Source organism: Anabrus simplex, chromosome 3, assembly GCF_040414725.1.
Source record: "Anabrus simplex isolate iqAnaSimp1 chromosome 3, ASM4041472v1, whole genome shotgun sequence".
NCBI lineage: Eukaryota > Metazoa > Arthropoda > Insecta > Orthoptera > Tettigoniidae > Anabrus > Anabrus simplex.
Genome location: NC_090267.1, coordinates 429,088,415 through 429,113,732, shown reverse-complemented (window position 1 = coordinate 429,113,732; position 25,318 = coordinate 429,088,415). Strand labels below are relative to the sequence as shown.

The window sequence follows — 25,318 nt, the reverse complement described above, 5'->3', positions numbered from 1 at the left end:
TTTCGCATATTGTTATCGCAGATAACTGTCCATTGTCCTGTTCTCAGTTTTGCCACACAACACATGACAATGTTTCACTTATTCTTCCAATACACCAATACGACACTTGGTTCACACGTAAATTCGCAGATGTTAGTTTTATTTTGCCAGTTTCTTACAAAAATTAATCATATTATTACCTCAACAAATCTCACGTGAAGTACTTCTTTAAATTCCTAATGTTATAAGTACCGACAATCTTCCCTTCCTGATCTTTTAAAGAATGTGCACACTTCCCGATACGGTTCACAATAGTGAAATACCCCTGATACAAAATAACTTCAACATATTTCCCGCCTCTGCAGATGATGAAAATGGAACTCTGAGTAGCACCTTGTCACTCAAACTGAATCAATTTTGCCCTTATGAACTTACATATCTCAATGGATCACATCCTACTTGGCAACAATAATTAAAGAATCAACACTATGACTACAAGATGGTTCAATTATTCCGTAATCCAGCATAATGTTTATTTGTTCTTAGACTCCACTAGCACATTTAAGTTGAATGGGGTACTTACCTCCCACAAATGATGAATGGTCATGTACTACAAATTCATGTTCATGTACGTGTTCTTCCTCACTTACCACTAAATACATCTCGATGCTTACCTAACATCGAACACAATTACTCCTCCTGTAATTCACTCAAATTACCTCACGTCACTGCCTCATACCGACTATCCCTCGGATACTGGTCGTTATAGACACGTAACACACTTCAACACATTTCCTCTCACTAGGAACACATTCACTTACCTCTTATATATCTTTAAAGAACACACGTTACCAAACATTTACCTCAGACCATCATAATTAACACGTACTTCTTTGCTTGTTATATCCCAGAACAAACACACACTACCTAAATTAAAGTCTACTCTACTTCCAAGATTTGCAACCAAGTCAGCTCCTAAAATAACTGAGTACACAAGTTTTGGTACAAGGCATAGCTGAAACTTACAATTATGTTAATCCTGATTGGTGCCGCTATCATCTTATTTACTCACTGTGACTTACCCAACGGCTGTTATAATATCTAATAGTACCTTCTTCACATCACAATTTCCATCATCGGAGTTACTACTTCACTACTTACATCATATTCTCAGTATTATAAGTACGTACATCACTTTAACGGATCACTTCTTACGTTTAACTTACAACTGCCATTAATTACTTCATTATCTACGACTACGTCACTACTTAAATATCTCACTTAACATTACTTAGGTCACAATCAAATTATACTCTTAAATCTACTTTCACTACATAACTACTTATACTAGATACCAGTTCATCTTCTACCTTCGGACTGTTCACTTAATTTACCCGATTCCCTGTGAATCTGAAATACTCTGGCTCGATAACGACATCTTGATAACCTTCATATTCGGCTTATCATAATCCCTCTGATAACTCAAATCCGTACGCCTCCCATCTTCCGATTTTCTCTGGTTACTCCTCTGACCCTCTCTCTCATAACACAAATCCCTACGCCCCCCATCTTCCGATTCTCTCTGGTTACTCTCCTGACCTTCTCTCTCATGACTTAAATTCATCCGCCTACCATCTTCCGATTCTCTCTGGTTACTCTTCTGACCCCTATCACCATCAACATAACTCTTAATCCTCTGCGGGTCATGATCACCCCCTCTCCTCTGATACACGGCTAACATTTCCCCCCTCTCTCTACTATACTACTTTCCCCAGCCATCATGCGCTCTCTCTCTCTCTCTCTCTCGCGCGCGCGCGCGCCCTTGCACACATTCCTTCCAAAGCCTATCAATGAACTTGCCTTTAATTTCTCCTAAATTAGACATATTATCCCAGTACACTCGAAACTATATTTTACTTTCACCATTAAAAACATTCGACAAGATTTCCAGCACGTATTCCCATTCAATAATATTATTCCTCAACTTACTTGCAAATCTTTTCTCAACTACTTTTACCAATTCTATAGTACTGAACTGTTTTCCAGAAAACTTGGTTAAATCACGATCCCTACTGAATAAAACACTCGCTACTATCACCTCTACCGCTGTCTTACCTCTACCTTTCTGCCGTATTACTCCCTGGCAGTTTACAACTTCTTCTTCTTCTTCCGCTGCTCTTTCAGCTTTCTCTTCCACTATTCTCACGTCTTCCTGCAATTCTCTCTCTCTCTCTCTCTCGCTCTCTCTCACCTGCTGTGATAGCGTTTCCTGTTCGTTCCGTAGTTCAGTGACCTCCACAAGTTTGCTTTCAATTTGTTCATTTCTACTAATCTGTTCCCTCGTATCTTCCCCAACTGCATTGCAAATCCTGTCCAATCCTTCCCGATTACACAAAATTTTATTACTTAACAGTATAATCTCGTTTGTACGTGTTCCTTTGACATGCTCAATTTGAGTATGAAGATCGCTCCGACTCGAATCCATTTCTCCTCCAAGGTCAACACACTCTTTATTTAACTTATTTTCTAGCTTAGATATTTGACTAGTTACCTCTACTATCTTAGTATCTATTTTAGAATTTAGTGATTCACTTAGCCCATCTATTTTATCATTAATCGCACTGTTACCATTAATTAATTCTTCGATTTTACTACTTAAAGAGTTAATCTGTTTATTACCTTACTAGTATCAATATTTTCCTCCATTCGTTTCTGACTATTTTCACTACTACTACTAATTAATTCTTTCATCACTTTCTTGTTATTTTCACTAATGATCTTGGCAAATCTGGCCATCATCAAATTTATGAAATCTTGGTCCATTCCCCCCGCGATTTCCTTTTGGGTTTCAGTGTACTTCCCAATTTCTGCCCTTTCCTGAATTACCTCAGAAGCTTCCATCGTATTCACCTGCTCCCTACTCTGAATTTCACCTTGGATGTCCGCAGAAGCAATGACCTCGTCGTCACATGACTTGTTATTGTCTTCCTTGACCATCTTTGGTTCACTAGTAATAGTACGCGATCTCAAATTAATTTCCCTCTTTAAATCCCTTGACATATCCCCAGAATACAAATATATATCACAAAATTACACTCCTGACATTTACCGGTAATACTTCTGCTGGCATACTCCTCCCAAAATGAACCTATGATATGCTTTCATTCAGAGCAAGTTCTGAATTTATTCGTGCACCACGTTGCGTCGACACATTGAGGCATTCCTGTCTAACTAGCTTTACAAACATATAAAACTGCATTTAACTTGAAAAATATGAAATATCTGCATTTAAAATGGACATTAACATTTGTTAAATAAAATACGCAATCGTCGAACCTTGTACTCACACTTACTTGTTACCTGCTTACTTACACATACGTTATTTGAAGGGCGCCAGCTGCCACTCAGTGCAGCACTAATAGAATGAGACTCTTGACTATCTCTAGGGTGTGGGGTAATAAGCTTACTTTTGACAACATGCCATATAAGTTCTGGGAAAAGGAGATTGGCGTTCGGTTTCCCCATTAATTTTGAGGTTAAGATATTTTACTGTCATTTAAATAAAACTATGAATTCGTTTGATAGAACAAAATATATTCTTTAAATAATATATATATATATATATATATATATATATATATATATATATATATATATATATATAATATAAAAATAGTGAGCCTTGTTGCGATAAAACAGATGAGAATATGAAATTATACATTGCAACTGAAAGAAACTAGGCATGAATTTGAATTATCCATTCCAGCTGATGAGTCCAGATGGCACGTCTGGACGAAACGCTGCATAATGCACACGGCCTAACCACCCAAAAGCTGGTTGTATTGCTGTGATTATATGAATTTGAATTCTTCTTGACCGGGCATTTAACAATTTATACGAAATATTTCCCTCACTGATTCACTTGACTGTACCTTCACACTTTGAGTGTAATTACGACGTATTCCTTTGATCTGGTGTTTACTGTAGATGTGTCACGCCTGACTTGGTGATACATCCTTGTGACTGCTTCTTCTCCATATCATCGGACTTCTTTGTAAGTCAATATGGTATTACCTCATGGCAGGTGGTGTCCCTCTCTGACTCCATGGTAAGCCCTTGCGTCCGTGTCTTCAACTAAATGACCGACCAACCTTGGCCTCACTCTCGAAATGACCAATGATTAATGGCTCACTGAGTCGTCTCCATCTCTCGTTCACACTCGTTGACTGACCGACTGAGGCCTCTTCATCTCGTAGACTTCTTCACTGTTCAGCTTCCGTTTAACTAATGACTGACGCTACAATATTCATCCACCTTTTATAGACGTTGGTTGACACAGCTACGTAATCTCCAGAAATAACAATGACATACTCCCACAACGCCTCAAACCGTTGCATGTAATGGTGAAATCCCCTGGGGCGGCTGAGTCTCTGAGCGAATTGCTAAAAGCTCACGATGACGTAGCCATGACGTAGCAATGACTTGGCAGAATCGCCAGTAGTACAAAATATAACAACGTCACCTCCACATCTAATATATCGAAACTCTCACTGTACAGGTATTTAATGTTAATCTACATATACGTATATATGCATACACTCAATTACAAATACGCAAGCAACAAGCAATGCATAATCGAATTGAATAATAATTATAAGAAAATAATAGTAATCTCACAGATAAAATAATAATACGGACATAATGATAGTAATAATAATAATAATAATACAGATAATATAATAAAAATACAGATATCATCCTGTAACGGGATTTGAACCGTTACAACAGGACACTCATTACAGCACGTTCACTTCTAATTCCTTTTATCATTTAACCAACATTTTATTCTGTATCCATCCACCTTCGACACTTTCGAGTGACGTCACATCTCATACCGTGAGAAAGAAAGTGGCGACCTTCTTGCCTCGTGCCGCCTCTGCGAGGTAAAAAAAAAAAATTCGAGCTCCTCATTGCGGTTAATATGCGGCCTCATGTGGTAACTTTAAGACTCACATTTCTTGTAACACAAAGGTCATGGGTTCAGTGTAGATCACTATCACTATCAGCTATATTCAATCGTTTTTACGATGTGGCCTCTTTAAGTCCGAAGCAAGGTAGGTTTTCATGAGGTCTCCATCTGGGACGGTCTTGAGCGATGTTCTGCCAATTGATCCCAGTAGTCTTACGAATGTCTTTATCCCGTCTTTCCGGTGGTCTTCCCCTAGGTCTCAGATGATCTTTCGGACTCCACTCAAGCACAAGCTTTGTCCACCTACCATCAGTTCTCCGAGCAACATGGCCTGCCCGCTGCCATTTTATGGTAAACACCTTTTCTGAAATGTCACTGAACTTTGTGACTGACCTGATGTAACCTACTCTCCTCCTGTCTTTCTTCGTAAAGCCTAGCATGAACCGTTCCATACCTCTTTGGGTTGTTCTGAGTTTTTGCTTAACAAACTCGCTCAATGTCCAGGCTTCACAACCGTAAGTCAGTACAGGGAGAACACTCTGGTCAAAGACTATCTTCTTCAGGTGGGTTGGCATGTTGGATTTGAAGATTGGAGACTTTCTTCCGTAAGCTTGCCATCCTACTTGCAGTGAAAAAGTTTTTTAAATTGCTATCCAAGAAACGGCATGGGAGGTCCCCATACGCTGTTTCCAATTGTAAAGTGCGAAATGCGGAGTTGTGATGATAACGGCAGGCTCACTTGCCTATTGCCATTTACAATTGAGTTTGGAAGTTTTCATTTTAATAGAAGGCCCTTTGCCTACTGTGCAGTCACAGTCGATTTGGGGAGTTTTCGTTACAATTGTAGGCCCCCTTTCCTACCTCCATACACAATCAGATAGGAGAGTTTTGTAGAAAGTTGCATGCTCCCTTGCCTTCTGCCAGTCAAATCGAGAAGAAAATTATTTATTACAATGGTAGGCCGTCCTTACTTATGGTAGTTACACAAGAGTTGGGGAAGGACCCCATATCTACTGTCAGTCAAAGTCGATGTGGGGAGTATTGATTACAAAAGCAGAAGCCCTCCTGCTGACAGTCACTATCGATTTGTAAAGTATTAATTATAATGACAGACACGTCCATTCTAGATCGCTACAAATCAACTTCAATGAATATACTGTACGGTATATAGATCGACATACGAAAGTACATGCATGTTTACAAAATTGCAGACCTTAATTTACAGAATAACTGCTGCTAAACGGTACGTTATATGGACAAACGGATTGCACCATAAGGCACCTCCTTTGGCGGTCTAAATGGTTGATTCTATGGTATTTTCTCGTACCTCATCTATTTATTGGTTAGATTGAGTTAGAAACTTTGAATAGAGATAAATTTGGGTAAGATTTTCACACAATGCGTTATTTTTCGGATACTTATGCGACAGGTAGAAACATAGAATTTGGCTCACATATGGCTACTGTTCGTGCCGAATTTGATGACTCTGTCTTTCCTATAAGTGTGTCAAACTATGAATTATAAGTGTACAAATAGCAAAACTTACGTAAAATCGAGAATGTTGCACTTTCTATCGGTTAAAGGGTAGAGATACGACAAACAGTCATAGGACCAAATTTGTAAATCACACCAAATTGAACTGAGATTGTGCTATCCGTTTTGTGAGACGACTTATCATTTAGCCACGAAATACAGTACCTCGAATTGCCTCCATATTTCGATGTTTTCCAGGGTTAAAAAGTGAAAAATGTAAATATCTTAGAATGTTTCCGTCGATTAGCGTCTGAAACCTATAATTTTCCCAAATTTCAATTTTCTACCTCGTCGGGCAGATAGTGCCGCCATCTTGATTTGAGGGAGAGGAGTAAAAATGTCCACCTTCAGGAAGCGAAAGCTAATATGTATGCAGACGGTCATTGTTACACCTGAAACGGATAACTGTACGAACATTTCGCCAAAATAATCAATGTACAGGCACGCGGTCGTTGCGACTAAAATTACTTCAACCCCTATTTCATTTCTTTTTAAGCCCCTCCCCCCGCCTTTCAGTGGATTTTCTGAAAACAAAAAATACGTGTATCTGTATTTTTCATGTTTGTAACATCTTCAGCTTCTGTGATATATGTATTCTTATAGGAGGTATTCAACCCGTTTTTCAATATTTTCCACGGCCTCCTCCCACATCGCTTAGGTGGATTTTGCGAAAAACAAAATATACGTATTTCTTTCTTTTTTTTTTACAGGAGATTCCAAATACGAATTTTCACGTCTTTAACAATCTCAGTTTTTGAGATTTAGGTATCCTCATAAAAAGAAGTCAAATGATGTTTCACTTGTCTTCACCCACCCCCTTAAGTGAGTTTTCCGAAAACAAAAGAATGAGTGTTTCTTTAATTTTAAAGGAGATTCCAAATACCAATATTGATGTCTGTGACATCTCCAGTTTTTGAGATATAATTATTCTCATAAAATGTATTGAACCCCTTTTTCACCATTTTTCATCCCCTTTAAGGGAATTTTACGAAAAAAATACGGGTTTCTTTATTTTCAAATTAGATTCCAAATACCAATTTTTACGTCTAAAAACTTAAGTTTTTGAGATGCAGATGTACTCATTTAAACAGTTCACCCCTCTTTTCACCCCCTTAGATATGGAATATCCAAAAATCCTCTTTTTTTTCCAGAGAGTAATTGAATTAGGTAAGATTGCGACTACTGTGTGTGAGTCTGTGATATCCGTAGTAGATAATGGTGTAAGATGCAGTGAAAAGTGTGGCAAATGCAGAAGAATAGTTAAAAATGGGATTCTATGTCGTAAGTGTGATGAATGGTACCATTTTCGTTGTGCAAATATTGTAAATAGGACTGATATTGAAGAAAGTGAGTGGCTGTGTCCCGAGTGTAAACAAACCGATAGTGAGGCAGAACAACAAGAAAGAGAGACATACGAATCTATAATTAAGATTTTAGGAGTGCTACAAGAAGATTTATGCGCTCTGAAACATGAAAATGAAAGCTTAAAGGACAGAATAAAGAAACTGGAAGATAAAGAAGACATTGGAGAAGAAAGATCGCCGTGGACGGAAGTGACGCGTAGCCATTTTAGGCCTAATGTTAAACATATGGGAGAAACTACGTACAACTTAAAACCGAGAAAAAACTCTTTGCAGTGCCAAAATAGATTTCAGTTACTTCAGCAAGTTCCAGAAGAAGACATACCAAGTTTTCCAAATAATTTTAAATCCAGTGGAGGTAACCTACAGAAGAAGAAAACCAACCGAAAGTCAAGATCGCCAAAGATTCATCTCTACGCAGACAGTCAAGGGCGGGGTATGGCAGAAGGCATCAAGGATGAGCTGCAGAATCCAGAAACTGAGGTTTTAGGACTAATAAAACCAGGTGCCAAAACTGAAGACGTCCTTTCAAGTTGTGATCCTGTGTTAGAGAAGGACAATTATGTGGTAATTGTGAGTGGTACAAATGACATTGCTGCAAATGAAGGTGAGGAACTAATTATGACTCTCAGAGGTAAGCTTTCCAAACTACCTGACTCAAAAGTAATTGTAGTTAATGTGCCACCTAGGTATGACATTTTAGAGGACTCATGTGTGAACAAAGCTGTACATGATGTAAATATAAAAATCAAGAGATTATGTAAGAGTTTTAGAAATGTCTATGTAGTAGATACTTTAGGTCTTGGCAGGCAAATGTTTACTAGGCATGGGTTACATCTGAATGGTAATGGAAAAGCAAATCTCTTTAGACAAATTGCTACAATTATCAACAGAGATTTGCAAACTAATCTGTACTTAAGAAAACCCATACCACTAAACTGGCACATACAGGGAAACTTGCCAGAAAACCCAGACCCTTAAATCAAGATCTATGTACAAGGATCTGGGTTCCAGGGACGTTCCCAACTCATGAGTCAAACGTTACCCAATTGCAACAGTCAAGTTTTAGGGAGGAAGGAGGTCTGAGATTGCTCTTGGTAAACTGTCAGAGTGTAGTAAATAAACAATTAAAATTCGGTACATTGATGGAATCTTATGAGACTGACGTGGTGATAGGAGTAGAATCATGGTTGAGAGAAGGGGTGGGTAATAGAGAAGTATTTCCAGAAGGGTACACAGTCTATCGTAGAGACCGAGGAGATAAAAAGGGAGGGGGGGGTGTTTATTCTGGTGAAGGAAACTTATTGTTCACATGAATGGTTTACCGATGAAAGGGATGAAATATTAGGGATAAAATTAGTTTGTCATAATATGAAGGAGGTGGGAATTATAGGAACATACAGGCCTGGAAGAGAGGAAAGAGACATGGAAATATTTGAGAAAATAATAGATTATACTCATAAAAACAATAATAATGATATGGTAATAATTGGGGGAGATCTAAACTTGCCTGAAGTTGAATGGAATGGAGCTACAAGTGAAGCCCATGAACAGAAACTGGCAAATAAGTTAATTTGGGAGGGAGGATTTACACAAGTAGTACAAGAACCGACTCGTCTCAATAACTTACTAGATGTATTCTTGGTTAAACCATGGGAAATTATTGATAAAACTGAGGTAATTGAAGGAATAGGTGACCATAAGGCTGTAATAATGGATGTAGGACTGGTACCAAAAAGACTTAATAAGAGGGTCACACAAGACAAGAAATTATACAGAAAAACTAAAGTTGATGAATTTGGGACTTACCTTAAATCACAATTCAGTTGTTGGATAAGTGAAGGGAGTAATGTGGATACACTTTGGGCTAAATTTAAAGAAATCATTTGGGAAGGAGAGAAGAGATTTGTACCTGTTAAGAAGGGTAAAATGACCTCAGACCCTGTTTATTATACAAGGGAAATAAGAAAATTAAAAAAGAAAATGTAGAATAGTAAACAGGAAAATCAAAGAGGGTAGGGAGAATAGAGAAACTAGAAAACAGCTAATGAGGGAACTGAATAGAGTGAAAAAGGAAGCAAAAGAGAATTATATGAATGGCATTCTTCAAGAGGGTAATGACCACAAAGGGAAATGGAAAAAGCTGTATTCATATATTAGGAATCAAAAAGGAAAAGGAATCCAAATTCCTACAATGGTGGGAGAAGGGGGTGAACACTATTTAACAGATACTGAGAAAGCAAACCTCTTCAGTAGGGAATTCAGAGATTCAGTAGAAGATTGCCAGGACTTGGAAACCATAACAGAAGATAGAGAGGGAGAGACACATAGGGAAACAAGAAGCTTCTCATTCACAAATGAAGATATTTTCAGAGAAGTCCAACTGCTTCAGCAAGGAAAAGCAGCAGGAAGTGATCAAATTACTGGGGAGGTATTAAAGACGATGGGGTGGTATATAGTGCCTTATTTAAAATTTCTCTTTGACTATGTCATAAATAATAGTGTAATACCAAAGGAATGGAAGGAATCTATAATAATACCAATTTATAAAGGAAAGGGTGATAAAAGGAAACCAGAGAACTACAGACCAATCAGCCTGACCAGTATAGTTTGTAAAATACTGGAGAGTTTAATAGCAAAATACATCAGAGGGATATGTGATGATAAAAATTGGTTCATGAGGAGCCAGTATGGATTTAGAAAGAAATTTTCTTGCGAGGCACAACTGGTGGGATTTCAGCAGGACATACCAGATCAGTTGGATTCAGGAGGCCAGTTAGATTGCATAGCCATAGATCTTTCCAAAGCCTTTGATAGAGTGGAACATGGAATATTATTAAAGAAATTGGAGGGAATAGGACTGGACGTAAGGGTTATACGTTGGATAAGAACATTTCTAAATTCAAGGGTTCAGAAAGTCAAAGTAGGAAATTATATATCACAGGAAGAGAAAGTTTGGAAGGGAATTGCACAGGGTAGTATAATCGGTCCGTTACTTTTCTTAATATACGCAAATGATTTAGGGAACAATATAACATCGAAAATAAGATTGTATGCAGATGACATAATTGTTTATAGGGAAATAAATAACATTGAGGATTGCTCAGAATTACAAAGGGACCTTGAGAGTATCCAAGAATGGGTTGAAGAAAATAATATGAAGATTAATGGAGACAAATCAACTGTTACAACATTTACAAACAGGAGCTTTAAAACTGAATTTGAATATACTTTGGATGAGGTAGTTATCACTAAAGATGGCAAGTGCAAATACTTAGGTGTGAGATTTGAAAGTAATTTGCACTGGAAGGGTCATATTGATGACATTGTTGGGAAAGCATACAGATCGTTACATGTCATAATGAGGCTACTTAAAGGATGCAACAAAGAATTAAAAGAAAAAAGTTACTTAAGTATGGTTCGTCCATTATTGGAATATGCAAACAGTGTTTGGGATCCTCACCAAGAATACCTAATAAAAGAACTAGATAGTGTGCAGAGGAAAGCAGCAAGGTTTGTAACAGGGGATTTCAGGAGAAAGAGTAGTGTATCAGAAGTGCTAAAGGAACTTGGTTGGGAACCTTTAAGTAAGAGAAGGGAGAAAACTAGACTTATAGGATTATATAGAGCCTATACAGGAGAAGAAGCATGGAGAGATATCCGTGAGAGGCTTCAGTTGGAAAATAATTATATTGGTAGAACTGACCACAAGTACAAAATTAGAAGGAATTTTAGCAGAAGCGATTGGGGTAAATTTTCATTCATTGGGAAGGGTGTGAAGGAGTGGAACAGTTTACCAGGGGTAGTGTTTGATCCTTTTCCAAAATCTGTACAGATATTCAAGAAGAGAATAAACAACAACAGAGAAAATAAATGAAATGTTAGAGGGCATTCGACCAGTGCAGGATATTGTAAATAAAAAATATGTGTGATTAAATTAATTCCATCCCCTGGTCTATGGAGTTTGGACAGCCCAAGTAGGGGACTGCCTGTAGGGGTGAAGTACAGTGGGGACTTCGAGGGCCCTGGGACCGCTACGGTAGCTGTGAAGGCCCTTCAGGAACTCTGAAAAGTGGTGGCAAAAGGGGCTCTGGTTAAGACGCAGCAGGTCGTTATGCTACTGATGTTCCAAAATGGGTAAAATATAAATATGTAAAATTCAATGTTAATTTTAATCTTATACCAGTTGTATATTATTATCAGAAGTAATTTCACATACTGTATATGAGTTGACTATGTTTGTAAGATATTATAAGTGAATTTTGTAAACAATATAAATTTATTGAGGATGATGTATGTGTTTAATAGAACAAATTATTAGCGTAAATTGTATAATATTGTATTCTAGGATAATTTTCTTCGTCTCTTGTTAATTTAAAATTTAGTGCTTGACAATAATGTATTTTAGTGTACCATTTGCCACCGAGGTAGACACCTCATTTGCAAATAAAGAGATTTTGATTTGATTTGATTTTGATTAGTGAGCACCTACACTGTAATATAAATGTATCCCCAAAATTGCATTTCTTTATGTCGCGTAGTTTACGCTGGGCGTTGATTACAGCCAGTCAGAGTTAGCCTTGTACATATAATCTGCCACCTTCTTTTTTATGAATTTATCAACTATTGTTTTAGTTATAAATATATTGTCTACGGTTCTCATTCCTTTCCTGAAGCCCATTTTATAATTCGTTTTGCTAATATCCCGTTATATATCTAAGTGTATCCAACAAAGTAATACCACTCCATTTATTTGTTTTCGATCTATCTCCCTTCCTTTTGTGTACAGGACATATTATTCCTTCTTGCCAAAATCTTGGGATTTTCCTACCATCAAGAAATGTTAAATATTTTAGTTATTCTCAGCAATCGTCTGTTATTGCCTAGCGCTTTCTATAATTCATAATTAATTCCACTAATAGCACCTGATTTACTCCCCCCCTCCCCCGTCTTTCCTTTTTTCAATGTCTCTATTTATCCATAGTCAGCGGATCGTCTTGTACGGGCATAGTGTTAGTCTAAGTATTCCAATCATCGAGGCATAAATACAAGCTAGCTGCGAACGAGGACTTGAATTGTTGGAGGGTCGAGTGTTTTGTGGGTGTTTCACAAGTCATTGTTGGAGTTCATTTTATTTGGACTGTGGCGGCAGTAGTGTAGGGGGACACCCCCGGTGTCAGAATATTTGAGTGAAGTATTGTGTGTGTACTGCCTTGAAGTACTGTATGTATACTGCCGTGTAGTGAGCGATTGGAGTTTAACGACGGTAGCGCTGGTTGTTGTCTGTGCCCCGCCGGAGTCAGAGTATCGTCGTGTACTGAGCAGAGTACTGGCTGTGTACTACCGTAGCGTATCGAAGAGGAAGTGCTACATCTTCACGAGTTACCGTGGACCGCTGCACAGATGGCCCTGCCATCCACAGTGATGACTGAGCGCGAGGATAACAGAGGCATTATCGGGACTACTACTTCAAAATCTACTAAGAAACTCAAGCGTGCAACTTACGTTTGAAAATGTTTTCATCTGCTGGACACTTTGGAATATTTCCTGGACGATTTCGCTGCCTTCGAAGTACCCAGCTCCCTTCTTATCTCCTTCGTGCGGAAAAAGAATCGATATTTCAAGTAGTGAAATACGAGTTTTGGTAGCAAACACAGCACATGATCTTCACAGCACCCCAACTGCGATGACTTCACTTTAATAACATCTAATTTATCCAAGCACTCGAAAGTATCACCCCATAAGCTATCCATACACGATAGCTTTTCCGCAACAACATTTTCCACTCGCAACAACACATTATAAACACTTTCCGACGCATGCGTGAGAGATGTGGCGCTTTGCATGAGCCGTAATCTTTAATTAGTGTTAAGGAAGCAGGCACATTATCAGTCGGTTTGCCGAAAAGGTAAGGATGACATAAATCACACTGAATCACTTTTGAAATATTCCTCACTATGTGTCCGGCTAAATGATACACTAAGCACCGCCCACTTCACTCAGGTAAACTGTTTTCCCAGTCTGGTATTTGAATGTCATTTCCTATGTTCACAATTTTTTCCCTGATTCTATCTACAGCTTGTGTCTTCACTGCACGATTTTTACTTTAAATTTATCTTGCAAGAATACGCATTTGATTAATAAGAGACGTCAATGGGGATTCGGCTCTGTACTCACAGTTTCCGCCAGACGATAAGGCAAGTTTAGTCCTTACGTACATAGACTGCAACGTGTGTAAATGAAGAAAGTCAATAGTGGACGGATGATCATCACAACTTAGTGATTTCAGGATACCGAAATTACATTCTAGGGGATCTTGATTAAATTTTCCTGTCAAAACGTTGCTGTGTTCCCACAAATATTCAGACACTTCTGAGGTACTTTCTACGGTAACTCTTAAAAACTCCCGTGTCCTTTGTGAAGCGAATGAATTTTGAGTATCTCTGAGAACATTCTGCCATTTAATTAAAGTTTCATGTGCCTGTGATCCTTTGTACAGTACTTGAGTGGGAATAACTGAATTTAATGTGTCAATCAGTTTAAATCACTTGTGAAAATTTCTGTTTGTTTACTGTCTTCTCAACCCAGTGTTTTAATACCCCTATAGAATGCTTTATATCATTAGCGACTGGTTTACTGAATAGTTGAAATTCGTTCGCTGAAACGAATTAGGATCCAAGTAGGCAGAGGTCTGTTTGTAGCAAACTTTCAATCCGGAAAATTCAGGAGACGAGTCACATTCGTAAACTTTCCCGTAGAATGAATAATCAACAATATTGCCATTATAATTAACCTGTCCTTTGTCATGAAAATGATTTTTTTTACACATTTAAATATATGTGGCGCGTCTGAAAATGCCCATAATTTTCTGTTGGAGTCAGCAGGATTGGAAATATAACACTTCAGATTGTTTACGTTACCAAATATTCCTAAGCATTTCCACAACGTTTTATTCGACTGGCTACCATCCGATGTGAAACCAATGATTCGGACACCTACTTGCTCTAATTGTATGATGACTTGAATGAGAATTTTTGCAATTATATCACCAGGGGTGGCGAACCGGCAAGCATATATCGCTATGGGTTATATCCAGTTATATAGGAAAGGAACAAACATAAAAACTAGAGCATGATTTGCCAACTGACCCTTGGTTTTATCTTCGGTAAATTTCCCCCAATCAACAAAACCATTCACTTGCAACGATTCCGAGTTAAAGCGAATTTCTTCTCGTAACTTTACCTCGTCAAATATCAATATCCCCCTAAGCGTTCATGTTCCTCCCTTCCATTAAAAAATCTGCTATGGCAGCAGTAGCATGCTCATTTATGCCGTACGAACATTTTAAACCATTCACCAAATTTCTCAAGTGGGATTCAGAAGGCAAAGGCAGCAAGTCATGATTTAAACAGTGCCGATAACCCTGGGGAGACTTTATTTTTAAAAGAATTCTGTTTTGTTTTTGTTTTTTGTTTTTTTTAATGAAATTTATCTTTGATTTTATATCAGAAATGTCTTTTCAAGCAAATGTATCTCAGCTTTAGCGACATTGAGTTGATTCAGCGTTCTAATGAAATCACGTTTCTGATTCTTCAATCTCCTCTTTAATAGCGAAATTGTTTTCCTAGCATCTGCGACATTAGATATATCTTAAACTGCTGAGCATACAGATTGATCACTATCACTGATATTTACGATCTGTACAGGGCTTTTATTACAGAAATCTCTTCGTGTGGATTGCCTATTCGTGGGGAGTTGCGTTTCTTAACTGCCTTAGAAATATACTTGGGTAGATTAGGAAATATGTGAGGAAATGCTTCTGGTTTTAATTTCCAGCGCTGTCTTGGTATCTTTCACCCTTCACCGTGGTATCTTTCACCATTCACCGTAAACGAGTGTACTTTTACTAGAAAATCGTCGCAAAAATGAATGTCACACACGAAACAGTTATGAGTTAATTTTCGATCTTTTCTATGGATAGCCTTCTCCCATCTCTTTAGGGGGGCTAAAGAAATGCCTACCTGAAGACGATCGGTCATATCCAGATCTGCAGACGGGTACAAAACACGAGGGTATGATGTGGTAGTTTCCTCCCGCACTGATATACGTTGTCTTATAGCACAATAGCGACAAAGACCGAGGTATTTAAAACATAACACTTCTCACACCACTCAATCGTGAATACACTAATAATGCAAACTGTCGAAACATCTCTGACAGCGACAATAATGAGCAATAAAATTTACTACAACTTAAGGCGAATACAACGCGGGCTAATGGCCAAGGGTCTCTGTTGGCATCACAGTCGCCTGTGCTGCCACCAAGCGGGTGTTCCACCAACCTCTTGAGCTCTCTTACGGGTGAACGGAGGAGATGCCGAACTTCCTCTTCGATACGCTATGGTACTACTATGCACTTTGGACCGTCAGCGTAGTCAGCGTGTGGAACATCTCTCGTGAGTGGAATTGGAGCAGTGTTAACTGTCGTTGGTGTGAGGAGTGCTTGCTAGTGCTGTTGACCTGTTGCTGTTTAGTTGTCATGTTAAGTAGTTTGACTGTGTGAATTGCGGGACTTTCTCTGGAGTCGAATCAAGGAACATTCGTTGTGTGTTGTTGGGGGTTAGAATCTCTGTGTTCAGACCTTTACGTGCAGCTGTGTGTGAAGAGATTGGGCTTGCAAGAGCGAAAGTGAAAATAAGACGAGCCTGTCAGACGTCAGTAAGGATTATAAATTATAATCGTCTCACGTAAATACCAACGGGCCGGTTTACTTGCTGTGTGACCGGGCGAATTGGCCATGCGATTAGGGGCGCGCGGCTGTGAGCTTGCATCCGGGAGATAGTGGGTTCGAATCCCACTGTCGGCAGTCCTGAAGATGGTTTTCCGTGGTTTTCCATTTAAACACCAGGCAAATGCTGGTGCTGTACCTTAATTAAGGCCACGGCGGCTTCCTTCAAACTCCTAGGCCTTTCCTATTCCATCGTCGCCATAAGACTTACCTGTGTCGGTGCGACGTAAAGCCACTACCAGAAAAAAAAACTTGCTGTGTGAAGAGGACAGAGACTTTTAAATATACAGTATATATACATATATTTGTAATATCTGAAGCCATCTCTCTTCAGTTTCGACACAGTTATATTTATGTGTTAGTTCACTTGTTTCTTTTTCAAGTGTAATACTGTTACCATATTCTTTATTTTTCAAGTAGTTTATACATTTAGGCTATTACTTAAAATTAGTGTCAGCAGACTGAGAACGTAACAGTTATAATAAAATAAAAACGTCTAAATGAGCAGTGTGTGTGTGTGTGTGTGTGTGTGTGTGTGTGTGTGTAAATATATTTCGGTAATCCTAGAATTAATTTAGAGGACGCTGTTTAATTCGTAACAGTATGATTGATCACTTACCATTGTTTGCTGCTGGGTTCTTGCACATACGGTAGTATCACATACAGTAGCTTATCTTCATCCTTGCGAAACATGTACATACGATAGTGTACCCCTGAGGGCCGTTTTCCCCAAATGAGTTTAAACTAGGTTTATTTTAATCTGGTTTAAGTCTGAGTTTAAACTAACATTCATTTTCCCCATATTGGTTTAAACTTTGTATCAAGTTTAAACCTGGCTCAGAGTTAAACCTTCTATATTGTTGGTTTAAACTGACGTTTATATTCAACTTTCTTGACATTTTATTAACGTATCTGTGATTTTCCTAATAGAAGGGTTAGTTTTGACTACCAGTACTGCAGCACTTTAATGAAAAACGTACTAAAATTATAACCTAGTATTAGCATTAGAAAAATGGGAGAATTTATTGAAGTCTTTGGTTAAATAGGAAATAATTTTGATGTGCAAGAGAGGTTAAGAAGCCGCCTTCCAACAAAAGTTTACAATCTTGGAAAATCGGATGTAACGGAGTTCTTTGATGGATTTATAATTCATAAGCGAACAGCAAGGATTGTCTAGTATCGAAGAAGGATTCATTTAAAACGTCAACTGCACGAAATAATGCTATTTCGCTAGAAGCAATGATTCTGGTTGCTTTAAGATATGATGCAGCAGGCATTTTTTTCATTAACAACGGGGACCACAGACCTTAAATTGCAGTCTCCTTATAATATTATATACTGTAAAATACTGTTCGTGGTATGAATACTGTAATGTGAAGCATAAAAATATTCCTACATAAGTCGTGTAATACGTCCGCTCTTCATGCGGTACCTGGTGGCTGTGGTCGCTAAAGCGTGAAGTCAGCATCGTCCGTATCCGTGACAAGGCGGTTCGAATCTAATTTGTCGAAAATATTTTTACCATCAGAATGTTGACCGGCACGGTAGGCGAGGCGGTGGTATACAATTTCTAATCGCTAGATTATATATTTATAGGATCAGAGAAACAATAAAGTATTTCATGCTTGCTAGTAAACTTGTAATAGAATAGATTATAGTTAAGAATGTTTCATCGTATCTATTGCCAGCATACCAGCAATAGAAATATTAATGCTATAGGGAGAAGAGTATTATGCATACAGTACGACATATCGCGAACTTGGTTATGTTATAAACGAATATGGAATCAAGTAATACATCTCCAAATAATACATCCTCAGTGGTCTGTCTGCTGGATCCAAGGTTTGTGAGATTGATCCCGGCCGAGGGCGTTGGATTTTGATAGGAGATAGATCCCGAGCATGCTTGGAATTTGTTTACTTGAAATTCACATAAATGTTGATTTTCTGAGGAAAGGAATACCGTAGGCCTATTGCTGAAAGACCAGGATTTTAATATTTCAACGTTCCCGTGTGTTCCGTAAGACAATACAGACATCAAAAGACACGTATTAGGCCCACGGTACTTGTTTATGGTAAAGCATGACAGAGAAAAATAAGAAATAAAAGTGCGTTCCAATAAATTGTAGACAGCAATAGGTAGAATTATATGACACAACACTTCGCACAAATGTAAACAATTTATTTATCAGTAAAGCTAATATCCCGCCGAATTTGTTCTTTATTCACTACGTACGATAGCATTAATTCGCCACAAACAGCTGATATTATTACAAAAATGTCGGTCATTGAATTACTTGGCTCTGATTGGCCAATTCCAATCGACCATGCCTTCGACTATTCCTTCAGTGCAGCCAACGTTAGTGCCAACGACAGCTCGCCCGTTTAAACTAAACGAGTGTCAGAAATTGGTGGAGAAAATGGACGCAACTTTAAACTAGGTACTAAAGTTAAACGGGTTTAATTTATGCCAGGTTTAACTCGATTTGGAGAAAATGGCCCTGAGAAGGCACAACCAGAACAAACCACATACGATAAAAACGTCAAAATCGTCGTGTTTGCATTTATGATAGTTTACCTCTGACGTCCAGAGGATTCTCCAGACACTCATGAACTTAAATGCAGAGTTTCAAAAAATTGTGTCCAGTTGTTTTCCCGTGATGTTGCACGTGGATAACAATTTAATTGAACCCCCTTTCGGCTTCAGTATACTTTATCCGAGATAAAAACTAAGCAATAGGCGAAAGTTTGAAGCGTGCAGACAAAATTGTAATGTTATATGTATAATAAGAAAATGATTTGCGGAGGGTTAATAATGTACTGTATGCCAAGCGGAAATTATATCCATCATTATTTAAAATGTCCTCTACTTCTTGTTCTGTTTAAATTGAATAAAATTTGAACTGCTATATATATATGTAATTTTTCTTTTCTTTTTTTTCATGAAACTTGCTAGTATTAAAGTAGAGATATCTGGAATTCCGTTCCCCTTGCTTTTATCTCGGTCCTTAAAATACGGGCGGACAAATCATATTTTTAACCTTGAGCATACGCCTCTCGGCAAGAAAGCCACCGATACCACCCCAGGTTCACTCGTGGTTTCTTCCTAACATTAGCGAGTTATGTCTTAATTTCGGCCTTCTGCTCATTGTGTAGAATGTAAAGCCACTAATCTCTTTTAACATCGAGTTTCAAGAAATTCTTTCTGGTCGTTTTTCTGTGATGTTGAGATAAACATCAATATGAAAATTGAATTGAACCCAGTTTCGACTTCTAACCCCGTAGCACTACAGCACTGAAGGGCCTTGGCCTACCAAGCGATCGCTGCTCAGCCCAAAGGCCTGCAGATTACTAGGTGTCGTGTGGTCAACACGACGAATAGTTTAGACTTCAGTATACCTAATTCGAGATAAAAACTAAGTAATACGCAAAAGAGCGCGTGTACTTCGTACACTGACTGGGAGATGTCGTTACTTCGCTGAGATCTTCGAATTGAATTCCTTTACACCCGTACGTACAATAACTCGAGCGCCACATAACTTATGACGATGTGAGATTTCAATTTTGTGGCTTTTCTCTTGGAAGCTCCAGTACTAGCTTCTCTTGGCCGATAGTGCTGTTATGTCTACTCTCAGCGATATTGTATGGGTTGAATTAGTTTGCTGTAAACAATCGTCACCGCTCATAGCGAATCGCCGCAAACTGTTTTCTTTTCGATTTCAAACCAATGGGAAACATAAGTTTACAATGTTCATCAGTTCTGTAAATGTCCATAAAATTGGTTTCCGCCCGTGGGAAACAGCGGGCATGAGCTAGTTATAAAATAAGCCTAATAATTTTAAATGTTTCGGTATATAGATGACTGCAAGTAATAGTTTCCTCAACCAGAAATAAAGGTTTCAAGAAAATCTGAATTATTGTTCAGAAGAGGAATTTGCCAACTTAATACCGGTTGTTCTACGCTTGGTGCTAAGCAGAAGAAATAGATTCTACAAGCACTGAGCGATAAATCCTTAATTTCTGCGCTGATTCCTCAATCAAAACTATATTCAACAAAATTGAGGCATCTGTTGCTTTGCCAACGATTAGACATTTTGTCAGTCTTTCGTATTCCAAGTATTAGTTTCAGCGGATTCCTGCTGTCTTGTAGTAGCGAACTTGCTTCCACCCGCAGGCCCAGGATCGATGCCCGGCCAGGTTAAGGATTTTTACCAGGATCGTAGGACTCACTCGAGGTCCACTCAGCCTACGTGAGCACAGTTGAGAAGCTACCTAACGATAGCAGCCCCAACCTAGAAAACTAAGGATAACAGTCGAGAGGATTCGTCGCGCTGACCACGCGTCAACTCGTATTCTATAGGTCTTCGGGGGTGTGCATCGGTCGCTTGGTAAGCCAAGGCCCATCAAAGCTGTAACGCAATGGGGTTTGGGTGCATTTTGGTTTGGTATCAGTCTCAAGCCTCAAAATAGCAATATGAACACTATTATGGGAATTTTGTAGTGTTTTACACACTACAGTGCATTTCAAAGAGCATTTCAAAACACTTACCGGTAATTTTGTTTCCAAAAAACACTTATTTTTTAGAATTATATATTTTATGTGCTCTTGTGAGACATTTCATTTTTATTTGATGACTGTAATTGATTTCAAGTTTTTTTTTTTCTGGTTAGAAAGATGTTCACTAGCTAGGTGCAAGTTTGTCATTCTAGAGAAAGTCCCAAATGAGAAGAGGTTTGGAAACTCTGTATTACATGATTATTGGGCTTTTAAAAGGAAAATGCTTTGAACATAATATCCTATCCTTTCTGAAAAGAAAAAAAAAAAACTATCTACCGTGATTATTCCTCCTGTAATAACAAAGCAGTGACAAACAGGAAACCAAGTGTACTGCATGTCACATCAGCAAAACCCGAATACTATCTCAGACAATGTTCTTGAGTTATAAATAAGTTTTTAAACAGAAATAAACCTCTTCGGTGAACACTTGATTCCTAGAAGTTCTAATTATGTGAACAGAACGTAAGTATTTCATTAACCGAGTGAGTTGGCCGTGCGGTTAGGGCCGGTTAGCTGTGAGTTTGTATTTGGAAGTGGGTGGGTTTGAATCCCACTGTCGGCAGCCTCGAAAATGGTTTTCCGTAGTTTCCAATATTATCACACCAGACAAATGATGGGGCTGTACCTTTGTTAAAGCCACGAACGCTTCCCATCCTTGCGTTACCGCAAACCTTCGATGTGTTAGTGCGACGTTAAACCACTAGGGAAAAAAGCACACGCGTTCAAAGTGGAAATATTTTTGTTGTGAAGTCTTCCTAAATATTTTATTGAATTCTTGACTCATTTCAGCAGAATGTTTTTTTCAGTCTCATTACCTACCCCGCAATTTTAAATGTTGCTTCCTTTTTGGTTACTTCTTTTCAGTGGATGTTGATACCTTTATTCATTTAGTGGTTGAAAAGGACTTCATGATAGTAAAAGACTTCTTGATAGTAAAAGTTGGTGTCTCTTGTTGTTCCAGGCTATATGAGCGCCTATCTGGGTCCATGTGCTGAGTGATTTGTCAAGCAACGTGCACATAACGGTAAGTATCTTCAAGACAAATCCAGTTTCGTCATATAGTCACGTTCGTTGAATAATGAACGGCGTCAGCGTTTCTCTGGAATGTACTGACGTTTTAAGTGAAAGATCGGTTTGTGCTTTGTACAATATAGTGTGTTCAGAAGTAGGTTAACAAACTTGCGTAAAAATGTACGTATTTTACTTAGAGGGGAGCTTCACGGCTTCTCCGCATTAACCTTCTTGCTTTACTAACCTGCGTAACGTTGGCGGTAAGGCATAATTATTAAATTCCTTACCAGCGTCAGTTGACCGAGTTGACAGATAACTATAGAGGTCGAGTATAAGTTTCTACAGTTAAAGTGTACTGTTGACGTGATCAGTACTGTCTACTGTATGTAGACTGTGAAACAGGTTAAATGTAGGGATGAGGGAATAATTTCTCTGCAAGAAGATATGGAAAATTGGCTGTTTTTTTAATATATATTTCTTTGGTTAGTATGGAAAGTGTGCCGCAGCTTGTAGCCACTCATTTCTGACAGTTAATTTTAACAAGAATTACCCGAAATCAATAGGCTCTCAGTAAGTCACTCCTAAATCCGTTATTATTATTATTATTATTATTATTATTATTATTATTATTATTATTATTATTATTATAACAAAAGGTATCAGCTACTTCTTTTATTATCCATAACCTTGTATTACGAAGGATGCCCTGCTATCGATCAGCTTAGTGTTCTCCTCTTATGTTCGATTTCCGGCTCCGCCACGAGTTTACGACCTGTTGGATGCAGTCCAGGATTGTACCCAACATAAATAGAGTACAAGCGCTTCCTTCCTAAGTCCGCCAGCAGTTAATCACAAATTCATGCGTCAGTACGAAAAATACAGTCGTGTAGGTTTTATCACTGTTAGAGTACACAGTGCTGTTGATCAAGATGTCCAAGTCGTTTATATTAAATAACAATACGCTTTTTTGTGCACATAAAATGCGTACCTTATTTAAAAATGCGTAACAATTCTGCTACATATAATGCACATCAGAGAACATCTTGTAATTTTATGCTTAAAATATATTATTAGAATTAAAACTGAACGAGTTGGCCGCGCGGTTCGGGTCTCGTAGTGTGAGTTTGAATTTCGGAAGATGGTGTGTTCTACTCCCATTATTGCACGGAGGGGTACTGAGTACTAAAAGCTGGCCAGAAGTAGAAATTTTAAAAATATCAACTGACGACAAATCAAACCCTATTTTCGTAAAGTTAAATAGGTGTGACGTAATATAGCAATCTTCTGTTTTGCATCAGACTGCTATGTTATAACACCAGTCGGAAGTTAGTCCTCGGATTCACTGCACGTCTGTTCTCGGCGTTTACCTACAATGGGGTCCGGCTCCAGGACTAAATGGTTAGCGTGCTGGCCTTTGGTCACAGGGTCGGGAATTTTAACCAACATTGGTTAAATTCGCTGGCACGGGGGCTGGGTGTATGTGTCGTCTTCATCCTCATTTCATCCTCATCACGTCGCGCAGATTGCCTACGGGCGTCAAATCAGAAGACCTGCACCTGGCGAGCCGAACTTGCCCTTGGATACTCCCGGCGCTAAAAGCCATACGCCATTTCATTTTTTACCTTCGCCGTGTGATGGAATGTTCTATGAATTGTGGAGTGGAATAATTTGTAATGAATTTCGAATGCCCAGGTATATACTATATTTTAAATTTAAACTTATAATCATTTCAAGCTAATGTTTATACAGTTTTTAGAGCGTGACGTAAACTTGTTAGAAAACAAAAATTTGCAAATGTTTACTTGTGAAACATTAAGTGTTGTTACATTGTTAGGAATTGTTCATGCAGGTTGCAATCAAGATGGTAAATTATTTGTTTCAAAATAAATATTTCCCGCGTATTTACACATTTTTAATGACCATTTGTGTTAAGAGAGAAGACCCGTAATATAAAGTACTAAATGTAGGAATGTCACTAAGTGTCAAAAAAAACCACCCTATCGAAAAGTGGTAAGCAAGATTTGATACTGAGAATCGGCCAGTAAATACGAAAACGCACATACTGTACAACCAGCATTAGAAAGGCTGCTGCTGTTAGTACCGTTAGGACCGTTTGGACTGCAGTTTATTGAAACCAAACTTCACCAGCACTCAGTTTCTTTCGGGTCACGGAAAATTTAAAGTTTATTTGCATAAATTCAAAATTAGTAGTAATAACAGTTGTGTTTGTGGAGATGAAGAAACTGCAACTCATTTTTGATTGTCCGTTCTTCAGCAAAGGTAGATATATTTTGGAACAACACCTAAATTGTCGTACAGTAATGTTAGTCAAACCTATGTTTAGGATATTTCACAAGATCTGTTGTTTGAAAGAATTTTTTTAAGTTTATGTAGTTTATTTTAGAAAAAATTAAGGATAGTTATACTTTTCTCCCAGGTTAATTAATTGTGTGTGTAATCATTCACTCCAAAAATTTTGCGATATATGCTTGTAATATTTAAGGGAACTAGTTATAACCTACAGCCCTAATATGCTAGACAAAGTAGGGCTTTTTTCATGGTTAATAAATAAATAATAAATAAAAGCAGGTTTCGGTTAATCGAATTACGGCAGCACTCCGCGCAGATTCTTCTCCGATCCAGAGACGGATTTACGAAAACCTGGAGTGGACTTGGACCTCCTGAATAGGTTTCATAATAATTTAGGCAAGTAGAAATGATATGATGCATGGCTTTTGTGCCGGGAGTGTCCGAGAACAAGTTCGGCTCGTAAGATGCCCAACTTGGTTCGATCCTGGCTCAGTCCGGTGGTATTTGAAGGTGCTCAAATACGTCATCGTCGTGTCGGTAGATTTACTGGCACGTAAAAGAACTCCTGCGGGACTAAATTTCGGCACCTCGGCTCTCTGAAAACCGTGGGACGTAATGCAAATAACATTATTATTTATTACAACTCTGAGAATGTATATGTGATTGATCACTAAGCAAGATACATAAATGAATCGTGAGTTATTAAAAGACCTTAAATCTATTGCGATAACTCTAGTTCTCAGGACAAAATTGTACTTCCTACTTAAAGGACGATTACCGTGCTCAGTTGATACTGTTTAAGATGGGTTTT

General features: G+C 38.3%; 1 protein-coding gene across 4 annotated transcripts in view; it reads left to right on the top strand.

Moving 5' to 3' along the window:
- The window catches only part of Synd (protein kinase C and casein kinase substrate in neurons protein Synd), a 762,925-nt gene that overhangs the window by 322,269 nt on the left and 415,338 nt on the right, over window positions 1-25,318 (top strand). For all 4 annotated transcript variants that reach the window (XM_067143439.2, XM_067143441.2, XM_067143442.2 and 1 more), the window contains one exon: window positions 22,148-22,210. The gene's annotated coding sequence lies outside the window, so the exon portion shown is untranslated. The remainder of the gene's footprint in view (window positions 1-22,147; window positions 22,211-25,318) is intronic.